This window comes from Capsicum annuum, chromosome 10 (assembly GCF_002878395.1).
Source record: "Capsicum annuum cultivar UCD-10X-F1 chromosome 10, UCD10Xv1.1, whole genome shotgun sequence".
Classification (NCBI taxonomy): Eukaryota; Viridiplantae; Streptophyta; class Magnoliopsida; order Solanales; family Solanaceae; genus Capsicum; species Capsicum annuum.
This window is the reverse complement of record NC_061120.1, coordinates 178,871,093-178,882,625: the sequence shown is the minus strand read 5'-3', so window position 1 is coordinate 178,882,625 and position 11,533 is coordinate 178,871,093. Positions and strand designations below refer to the sequence as shown.

Sequence of the window (11,533 nt, the reverse complement as noted above, 5' to 3'; positions counted from 1 at the left end):
TTTGATTTGTATCTAATTTTGTTCAATTTTACTTAAAGTCTAAATATAATAGATACATGTTATATTAACTTGTATTTGTGAGTTACTGTAAATGTTTTGATATGTTTGTTGTGTTGTTTAAATGGCATTGAAAGTAGAATTACACAGAATACATTTTTTCACGCTGAAATACATATTGTAGAGATTAAAAATACATTTGTATAATCTTGTATCTAATGTATTATGTTCTTAGTGCTTTTATATATATTGTACTGTCTTAGAGTAAACTTGTTGCATCTCAAATAATTTTTTTATTTTATTTTTTGCTTTTAGTGATTGAATTATGTTACAAGTATGTTATAACAAGTTAAATACATTGATAATGTAAGAACATTTTTACATTATTTGTTTATAAAAGTTAATTTAATCTTAAATCCTTAGATGGGGAGCTCTTGTGCATCCTAAATTGTGCACATGATCAGACAGTAGCTAGACTAGCCCCCATTTTGTATTAGATACATAATAACAAAACATGTATCTTTCCGTATTAATATGTATCTTGTTCATTATCTGAAGCAATTGTCTATTACTTGCATTAATCATATTAGACACATAAAATATTTAATTTGTACCTCTTTCAGTTTTAATGATTACGGTAGGCTGATGTAACATATATTTCATTTGTTTGCAATTTGAACAACATCTGGATATGCTAGTCTTTTGTGCAAGTACGGTTCTGTAAAAGCAGACAATGGATACTTTAGTGAGAATGACGATCCACCAAGGCCAAAGATGAAGTTCACACCAAAAGAAATCGATCGTGTTTTGCGTATTCAGTAGTTGTTAAACAATTTTGGCTAGTAGACTATTAAAAACATTGTTGATGATATAAACTTTGATGATGTTAGTAGTATTTAGACAAGCATACATTAAGTTTTTTTAATGAATAATTACTTCTATTTTGCATTAACATTCTAACGCAATGCTAAATAACATAAAGATACATTTATGTTATCGTTATGATATTTTTTTCGCGCAATATAAAGACATTGTATTGGATACATGTTTTACTGTAATTTATAATTTTATGTATCTAAAATAAAAAAAGATATATTACAATATAGGTATTAACCATCACAACATTGTCGTATTATGTATCTATAACAGTTTTTTGTTATAGATAATTCATGTTGTCTCTTACATGCATACCAAATTATATCATAACTTAATAGAACTAAGTCTTAAAAATATAAACCTATTACATTTTACATGTGAAACAAATTATTAGATCTTGTATCTATAACTTTATATGAGATACATCTTCTCAAATTATATGTATTTATATAAGAAAACTGTTTTACTATATAATCATAGTAACCAACAAATTATTACATTTTTATGTATCTACAACCCTTTTTATTAATGGAAAAAGATGTTTGACTATAACCTGCATAACAAATTCTAGCAGAACTTATATTACTAAATCTTAATAATATTGACAAATTATATTTTACAAACGATACATATTTGTTAAAATTGAATCTATAAATTTAAAGGAGATACATACTGTAAGAATGTATCTATTTTCTATCGTTCACTATGGCAGAACTACTAATAGAATGTATAATAACATTGTCAGTTCAATATATCTAAATTTCTACTTTATGTGTCACGAAAAAATACACCATCAAAACATATATAACTAAATAATAAATTAACAAAGAATGCTATTTATTTCGGTAAATGTCTTTTTCTAAATTTTATAAAAAATCAAGAATCTTATCAACTAAAATGTCGAACAAAATAGATAAAAAAATCCAGCAACATTTCAAACAACTATTCAACATTATTCATTAGTCAACTACATTTGTCACTCATTCTTTGAAAAAAAGTTGCAAGTGCGCCTGTTGTGACCTTCATAACCACATCTCCCGCAACAATTACTGCTCGCTGTCATTGTTTTACTTGATTTCTTGTGCCTGTTTTTCTTTGACCTTCCAGGTTGACGTTTGTACTTAGGTGGTAACACAACTTACCGAGATGATGCTTTAAATGTCCAAACATAATCCTCTGAACGACATCGTAAGACATAATTGAATCAATGAAAACAAAGCTTCAACTTTTTAACCTTGAGTTACTTTCAAACAGTATAATAAGACATTCATATATTCACTGAGATACATAATTAGACATCAATATATTCACCTAGATACAAGATGATCAAAATATATCTTTTATCATAAAAATGTATATCGACCAAATTAACATAACGTTATAACTAAAACATAACAAGAAATATAATTAAACATAACTTCATAAACGGAGATACAAGATGGGACAAAATGTATCATTTTCATAACAAAATATATCTCAGCATAAAACTTGTACAACATGTATCTAGGAAATTTTACAACACGTATCTAGGACATTTCTATTATATATGTGAAACTAAAACACAACAAGAAATATAATTAAACATAATTTCATAAACTGAGATACAAGATGAGCAAAATGTATCATTTTCAAAACAAAATGTATCTCGGCGTTAATAACATAAACACACAAAAAAGAATCTGTAAAATAACCAAACATTGAATACAAAATTAATTTAACGTACACAAAATTAACAACACCAGCTGCATAAAAGATATAACATACCTTTTCTTGTCCGATTTTTTCGCATAGTAATCGAAGGAATGCTCAATTGCAAATTGCGCCATAACCGAAATAAGAGTACACCTGTCCTTGTAGATTTGCCCAACCTTAACATCACTATGTTTGCAATCATTAATGATCTTGTTTCCCTTGCTATTCAACAAAGGCATAGAAGAAGTAGAATTAGATTTATAACTAATAATTTCTATAACTTTTTTTATGGACTTTCCAAACACATTACAGGACCAACTTTTTCATCAAAAAAAATTCTTGTCCGATCTTTTGGCATAGTAATTGAAGAAATGCTCAATTTCAAATGGACAAATCAAATAAAAAAATTGGTATGTTTTCTCTGAACAAGAAGAATGAAGATTTTTCAATTTAAAAAAAAAAATACAAAAGCGTTTATTAATTTTAATGTGCTGGAGTAATATTCTGATTAACATAAATTATGAGATTTTATTTTGTTTTTTACCTTAATTAGTTAGATTAAATGTTGATTTAATGCAAACTAATCTGTTACATCCCTTAAAACGTGTTGATTTAGTTAATTATTACTTGTATCTGTACTATGTATCTAATGTGATTAATATATATCATCAGAGGTCAAATATTGGGAGTTTAGGAGATTTTAAAAAAAGTTGAGAATTTTAGTAATTATTAATTAACATGTCGTTATATATGTAATTTTTACTTTATTTTTTTTAATTGAAATAGGTCTAGAGAGGCTTTTATTAATAAAATTTGAAAATCTGTACAAATAACCAAATCTAATTTGGAAGGCCCAACTCAGATTTGGAAAGTAAAAGAGAAACCAAAAAGAAACCAAAACCAAAAATAAAATAAAACTTTAGAACCATCTAGAGCACCCATCCTTTGCATCTTACTCTTCAATGATCGACAATGGCTGGTGGCTGCTCGAATAATCGGTCCGGTGAAAGCATCTCCAACCTAAGAACATCATTTCTACAATAGTCAAGAGCTGAGTCATGGGTGATTTCATCTCGGGCATTTACCTCGTCTTACAAATGCCATGAAATCAAACCATAGGAAGACTTCTTCAACTCCTCTTATACCACATCTGATTGATATTCCTCAGGTACGAGACTTCCCACCTAACTCTTCATTTGTATCTATCATTTTGAACCCAAATCGACTAACCCTCCCTTTGTCAAATTGAGCTCAACAAGGAGCTGATACCATTGACTAAAGGTACTAGTTAGCTGAATTGAGTCACAACATGAGAGGTAACTTGCTTAACCAATCCCTAGAAATAAATTCGATTGCATGTGTTCTTGGTGAAGTTAAATCTTGATGTACTGAGTTAAATCAGTTTTGTTGTTGATTTTTATGTGAACTGTTATTTGTGAACTGAGCTCTGATTCTCTTGCAACTATGTTGCTCCTTGGTACCTTGATTCTATTTTACATATTTCTTGATTGAATTCATGTCTAAAAGATTCTTCTTAGACCCTTAATAACTTTAATTGTTGGCATGTGTTGTTTATCTAATTCAAGAATTGCCTTCCCCTCCATGGTAATATCCTGTAAAAATGTGAATTTTTTACTTTGATATCCTGCAAAAAAGAAAACTTTGTTAGCAAAAAAAATCTGCCAGTTTGTTCCCTTCTTTGTGTGTATGCACCACTTCTACTTGAAATTGCATCATCATTCCTTTAATACCCTTAACATCAACTGCTATTTTTTATGGGGCCTCCCATATCCCATCAAGAATCTTCTTTAAAATAAGTGAATCAGTTTCCATGATAAGAGGCAATAACCTTATATTGACACAATACTGTAGCCCTCTTTTAAAAACACATACTTCAGCCACCAAGCTAGTCGATACCACACTCAGAGGAATTGGCATAAACAAAATCACCAGCACTATCTCTAATACAATAAGCACATCCACTAGGTCCAGGATTACCCCTAGAAGCCCCTTCAGAATTACACTTTAAAAAATCATTATCGGGGGTTTTTGAACTCACCACAATTATATATATAAGAGGTTTATAGACTTCCAGCATCATAACTATCATAGTCCAATTATTGGATAGGTTTTTCAATCATGGATATCTGACTTAGCAAAAAGATAAATATTCCTATTCACCTCAAACTTCATACCATAAAATGCCATTTTCCCACCCTACTTGATAGTGTTTCTCCTCTTCCAGATCTGCGACAAAATAAAAGCAGGTAAAGTAATTAACAAAGGTCTAAATTTAGAACAACACTTAGGATTCCACCATTTGTATATTGTATCTTTCAACTGAATAAAGGGTCTCTGGATTCCAGTACCTTCTGCAAAGTCACACTATAAATTATTGGGCACAGAACATTGCACAAATAAATGTCCATATGATTCATAAAAAGGTGTTTCATAACACAAAAAATTAACCACATCTTTCATTCCAGTGTTAACTAAAAATCCTCCACGGGGATCCTTTTCTTTCATAATCTCCAAAAGAAAAATGATACTTTAAAAGGTATTTCTTTTTCCCATACAGACCTGAGATCTTTATTCACAACACCAGTATTCCTTATAATATCCCAAGCACCCCCAACTGTGAACTTTCCAGAAACTTGAGGCATCCACCATGGTCTATCCTACACATAAGACCTTCTTGATATTCCAATCTTACTCACTACATGATCACATAGTTCTTCAGGAAAGATTTCCTTAAGAAGTTGTACATTTCACCCATTACTCTCCATTAGTTGATGCATATCTTCAAGACCTACATTTATATTGAAACCATTGGGCAAATAATAATGTAGAGCACCTTTCTGAGTCCAATTATCAATCATATACTAGCATGGCCATATTTAGGCTCCCACCATATCTCTTGATCAAAATAATCTCTGGTTGTTAGCATATATTTCCATGTTTGAGAATCCCCTCTCCATTCAACAACTTGAGGTTTATGTCTTTTACAGTACTTGACCCTCATGAAATTAGCCCACATAGACTTCTGAGTTCTAAATTTTCACTACAACTTTGCAAATAAAGCTTTAGAAGCATCAAAGACAGAGCTAAACACAAGGCCACCTTCCTCTTTTGGAAGACAAATATCATCCCATAAAACCCAATGTTTATTTGTCCCTACTTCCTTTGAATTCCATAAGAATTTAGCAAATAATCTATGTAGATCATGAATCACACATTTTGGAGGCATAGGAGCAGATAGCTGATAGATTGGGATGCTTTGTAAAACATTATTAGTCAAAACAGCTTTACCTCTAAAAGATAAGAGTTTATCTTTCCATAATTGAAGCTTATTTTGAACTTTTTTTTTAGTAATTCTGTGAAGTGAATCTTCCTCTTCCTACCATGTCCAATTGGGCAGCCCAGATAAGTTATAGGAAATTTACCCTTAGAAAATCCCGTAACTTCTTCCACCAATTGTGAGTATGAGTGTGCAACCTTGTTATGCAGGAAAAATGCACTTTTGTCCCTATTAATCTTTTGACCAGATTGATCTTCATAATCCCCAAGAATCTTCATGATTAACTGCAATGAAAACTTGTCAGCAGAAGCAAATATGATAGTATCATCTGCATATGTAAGATGATTAATCTGATAACTCCATTTAGGAAGGCCAAAACCCGTAAAATCATTGTAGGAAAATAAACTGCTAAGTGCTCTGCTCAGTACTTGTGCTCTGCTCAGTACTTCAGCAGTCATAATACATAAAATAGAAGACAGAGAATCCTCTTGTTTCACTCCTCTTGAGGAATGAAAAAATCCTTGTGATTACCCATTAATCAGAATGGAAGACTAGTTATTAGCCAAAATTCTCCAAACTATATCAATAAAAGTAATAGAAAAGCCCATCTGCTCCAGAACTTTGATAAGAAATCTCCACTCCACCCTATCATAAGCTTTAGCCATGTCAAGCTTGATTACCACATTTGCAGTCTTACTCTTTTTCCTAATATCAATAATGATTTGTAACATTTGTATTTGCAACATTTGTCGTGAATGTAACATTTGTATTTGGATAATTTATCATTTTTATTGTCTAATTTGCTTCAATGAAGTACAAATTATGTCATTGATAGAAATACAGATGTTCATTGAAAGAAAAATAGCAATTCTTTTTTAATTGTTTAAAAATATAAATGATGTTGCCAACTACAAATTCAAATACAAACAAATGAAATTGAAAATACAAATACGATATGCGGTCAACTTACAAATACAATTACAAAATACAAGTGCGAACTATATGTAAAATACAAATACAAATGTGAACTATAAAATACAAATACAAACGCGAACTTTAAAACACAAATACAAATATAATTGTATCAACGAATATAAAAATATAAATGATGGTGTGAATACAAATACGATAGGCAATTGTGATATTTATGTTATCATCCATGACGTGTGCTCGAGTAGCTTATTTTTTGAAAATACAAAAAATATAAAATAAAGCAAAAAATGAGAAAAAATAAGTACAAAAAAGATAAAAAAGAAGAGAGATAGAAGATAGAGATGGAAGAGAGAAAAAGCGAAAAGAAAGAAATGAAAATAATAAAATGAGAAAAAAAGAGAAAAACAAAATCATCTATTTTATTTTTTTTTTTTTTTTTTATTTATTTTTACGGCTTTTTTTATTTTCTTTTTTTCGGTTTTTGTTCTTGTTTCGTTTTTTCTTTTTTGCCATTTTTTCTCCTCTTTTTTTTTTTTCTTTTTCTTTTTCTTTTCTCTAATTTTTTGTTAGTGTTGTCTTATTTTATGTTTTATATATTTTATATTTATTCGTATCATATTATGTATTTCAAATAAATTTATTATTTATATTTGAATAGTTAGCCATGAATAAAATTTATTATTTGTATTTGTATACAAATAAATATATGGATTAATTATATTTACTTGAGTCTAAAATATATAAATATGAAATGTGTAATTCTATGAAAATGTAGTTAGTATTTGGAAGTCAAGTTTATCATTTGTGTTTGTATATAAATAAATATCATTTGTATGTGTATGGTTCAAGTTATATAAACATGTATCATTTGATACAAATATAACATTTGTATTTATATAATTTAATAATTGTATTTTATAATTTATCATTTATATTTGTATTATTCAATTTGCATTAATAAATACAATTTGTATCAATGAATATAAATATAAGTGTTCGTAGAAAGAAAAATTATAATTCTTTTTCAATTATTTTAAAATACAAATGATGTAGTCAACTACAAATTCAGATACAAACAAATGAAACAAGTGAAATTACAAACACAAATATAATATGTGGTCAATTTTAAAATACAATACAAAATTGGTTCTTTTAAAAATATAAGTGCATCGATGAAAAAAGAATATAAATACATATACAAATAAAATAAAATCACAAAATACAAATTTAATATACAATCAATTATAAAATACAAATTCAAAATAGATACATGCTCAAATTAAATTTTATAAAATATAAATGATGGCGAGAACTATAAAATACAAATACAAGTGTAAACTATAAAATATAAATATAAATACGAACTATAAAAAATAAATACAAATACATGCGCGAACTATAATGCAAATATAATTGTATCAACAACAACAACAAGAAGAAGAAGCCCAGTGTATTCCCACACAGTGGGGTCTGGAGAGGGTAAAATGTACGCAGTCCATAACGCTACCTACGAAGAAGTAGAGAGGTTGTTTCCAATAGACCACAATTGTATCAACAAATACAAAAATATAAATGGTGGCGTGAACTATAAAATACAAATATAAATACAAACGTGAACTATAAAATAACCACAAAATACAAATATAATATGCAGTCAACTATAAAAATACAAATACAAAATAGTTCTTTAAAATACAAGTGCAAATTTTATAAAATATAAATGATGGCGAGAACTATAAAATACAAATACAAGTGTGAACTATAAAATACAAAAACAAATACAAACTATAAAATATAAATACAAATACATGCGAGAACTATAATACAAATACAATTGTATCAAAGAATATAAAAATATAAATGATGACGTGAACTATAAAATACAAATACAAGCGCGAATTACAAAATATAAATACAAATGTGAACTATAAAATACAAATGCAAAAGTGAACGGTAAAATACAAATACAATTTTTATCATTGAATACAAAAATATGAATAATAATGCGAATATAAATACAATAAACGATTGTGGTATTTTTTTTATCACCCATGATTGGTTCTTGACATAGTCATTTATTGGAAATACAAAAAATATAAAATAATATTAAAAGAAAAGAGAAATAAAAAATACAAATAAAGAAGAAAAAAAGAAAGAGAAATAGAAGTTGCACATAGAAAAGAGAAAAAAACAAAAAACAAAAAGAAAAATGAAAAAACAAGTTCCCTGTTTGCCCCTTATTTTCTCAATTGGAGTCGAATTTGAGTTCAAATTGAAGAGATTTCGGTTATACTTTGCTTACTCTCGTAGCTTTTCATCATTTGCATTTGAAGTTCGAGTTCGAGTTTGAATCTCCGACGAGAATGCACTAGTTCGCTGCCCCCAAAAAAGGTACAAATTCGCCCTTTCATCTCACCTTCATATTTCTTTCCTTCATCTTGTTTTGATTTCGAGGACATGTTATTTTGGCTTAAATTCAATCAAGTTTTATGTTGTTGTTGACTCCAAAAATAGATTTGTGTGCGAATTTCGATCATGTTCTATGTTGTTATGGACTCCAAAGATGGGTCTCTGTATGAGTTTAAAACAAGTTTATGTTTGTTGTTGATTCTAAAAAAATGAGTTTGTATATGAATTTCGTCAATTGTATGTCATTGTTGTCGAACTCGAAATGGAGTTGTATGCGAATGTATTGTATATTTTTTATTTCAAGGTTAGTCATAGCATTGTTGTTTGCTCTTGAAAAATTAGATTTTTTTTACAGGCGTGATTCCATTGTAATTCATTTCAATGTATGGTGCTTTTGAGTCTGATTTAGTTTAAGTTCGAAAACTTTTGATGGCCAGAATTTTGCTTATGTTTTTCGTGATCTTATGGCATTTATGTTTAAATAGGAGTATTTCTTTTGGGTTGGTAGTGTCTTGAAACTACTTCAACTTATTGATGTTGTCACGCTTTTAGAATTATTGAAACTTGCGCTTATAAACCCCGAGAGGCTGATTTGGTTTTAAACACAAATACGGAGAACCGTAAATGTGTGTAGGCATGTTCATCTCGTTTAATACTGCTGGTCTTTTTTTTACCATCAAGTTTAGTGATATTGTTCGTCCTAAATCTTATTATCCAGGATAACGCCGCGCAGCTCTTTACTAGTTCATTTGAAACTTTTACTGGATAGTGAAGTTTGGTCGGAGTCATGGCTATGTTCTTGTTTTTTGGCATCTCAAAAACCTACATAGAATACTCTATTGCAAACTGTGATTGTTACTATATTTTTGTATTCATAGTAGGCCTAAAACACAAATTTTGGGTTTAAGTTTTAATCTATACTCATCTTCGTGTAAATTTAGGGGATATCCCTGCTAGCTTAATTTGCACTTTTGTTGCTCTTGTTATTCTTCGTACGTGACGTTGATGACATATTTCATTAGTGTGCACATATTTATCTTCGTCACTTTGAGAGATTTGAATAAATCTTATCAAGTTATTTTTTGAGTTATTTGTCCCGTTGGCTCAACACGCCATTTTCGATTTATTGGGATTTTAACTAGTTCCTCACTATGTGGGAATATGCTGGGTTTGTTGTCGTTGTAGGAGTTTAACTAGTTATGCTTAATCTGATTTTATTTTCAAGTCTTGTAGCAAGTTAGCCCTTGAACTTAAAGAATGATCTTGTTAGTTTCGTTTCCAGTTAGCTATTAGACATATGATTTCTTTATATGGTGAAGCTTGGTACATTATATAATTCTCTGTTAATAAAGGACGTGTTAAAAGGAGAGTTAGCTTTTGCTTGGTTTAATGATACCTTCGTTAATTCATATCCCTTAATGAAATGTGAACCCCTTTTTTACATCTTACGTCATACACATATCTTTCCTTCAGTCACTGCATATACTCTTGTTTTTCCCCTTAAAAGCATGTATTACATTTCATTGTTCATACTTTAGGTTCGTGGCTTCACTATAGATTAAATCTAATATATTTGGGGATTAGTTTATGCTTAAAAGGCATATAGTGTTATGATTTAGCTATCTTAAGTTGGTTTAATGTTATCTTGTTTGACATTTGCACATCTCGTCTTGTAAATATTATATTCCTTGTGTGATTTTACTTGGCTTTTATGTAGAGTTGGGTTCTTTTACTAATTTCATTACTCTCTTTTTATTCACATGTACACTTTGGGAGCAAACAAACTTGTGGTCTTAAGACTCAAGACTCCACCCTCATATCCTCATGGAGTCTCAAAACGAGACCACCACTATCTCTCATCCGCTCAAGGAGTTGTACTACATAATCTTCAGTCAAATCTGCCCGCAGTCTAGTGCCTTTTTCTCTCCCAAATTTTATTTTATTCGTGCACATGTCATTGTCTTGCTTCTACATTTTTACACATTAATGTTTGGAAACCAATTGTTTTCTTATGTCTGAACTAGTATAAGTAATTTTTTTGTTGTTATTGAATATGATAACAGTATGTTGTTTTTCTCCTCACCTTTGGATATCGACTTTAGCTTGATCACTTGGTAGATGTAATATCATCAAAGGTTTTTAAATTTAGTAGGTTAAAAGATACCTTCAAAATAGATGGTGAGTTTGTTAGAATCATTTAATACTTCTTTGATACGAAATAGTAGTCTATTCTTAGAATCAAGTTAGTTCTTCACTAATTAGTAACATTGGGTTAATAAAATATAAGTTTTTGCGTTAAACTCGGAAAATTGGTTTTACTAATTTTGA

General features: G+C 29.3%; 1 long non-coding RNA gene across 4 annotated transcripts; it reads left to right on the top strand.

Moving 5' to 3' along the window:
• The first annotated feature begins 3,403 nt into the window (after positions 1-3,403).
• Positions 3,404-11,287, top strand: LOC107843378. Of its 4 annotated transcripts, none has more exons than XR_001666337.2 (3): positions 3,405-3,733; positions 3,825-3,881; positions 9,107-11,287. It is a non-coding gene; the product is annotated as an uncharacterized LOC107843378 (long non-coding RNA). The 4 variants fall into 4 exon arrangements; XR_001666336.2 differs by having other exon boundaries at positions 3,816-3,881; XR_007045984.1 differs by having other exon boundaries at positions 3,404-3,881; positions 9,130-11,287.
• Positions 11,288-11,533: the final 246 nt, after the last annotated feature.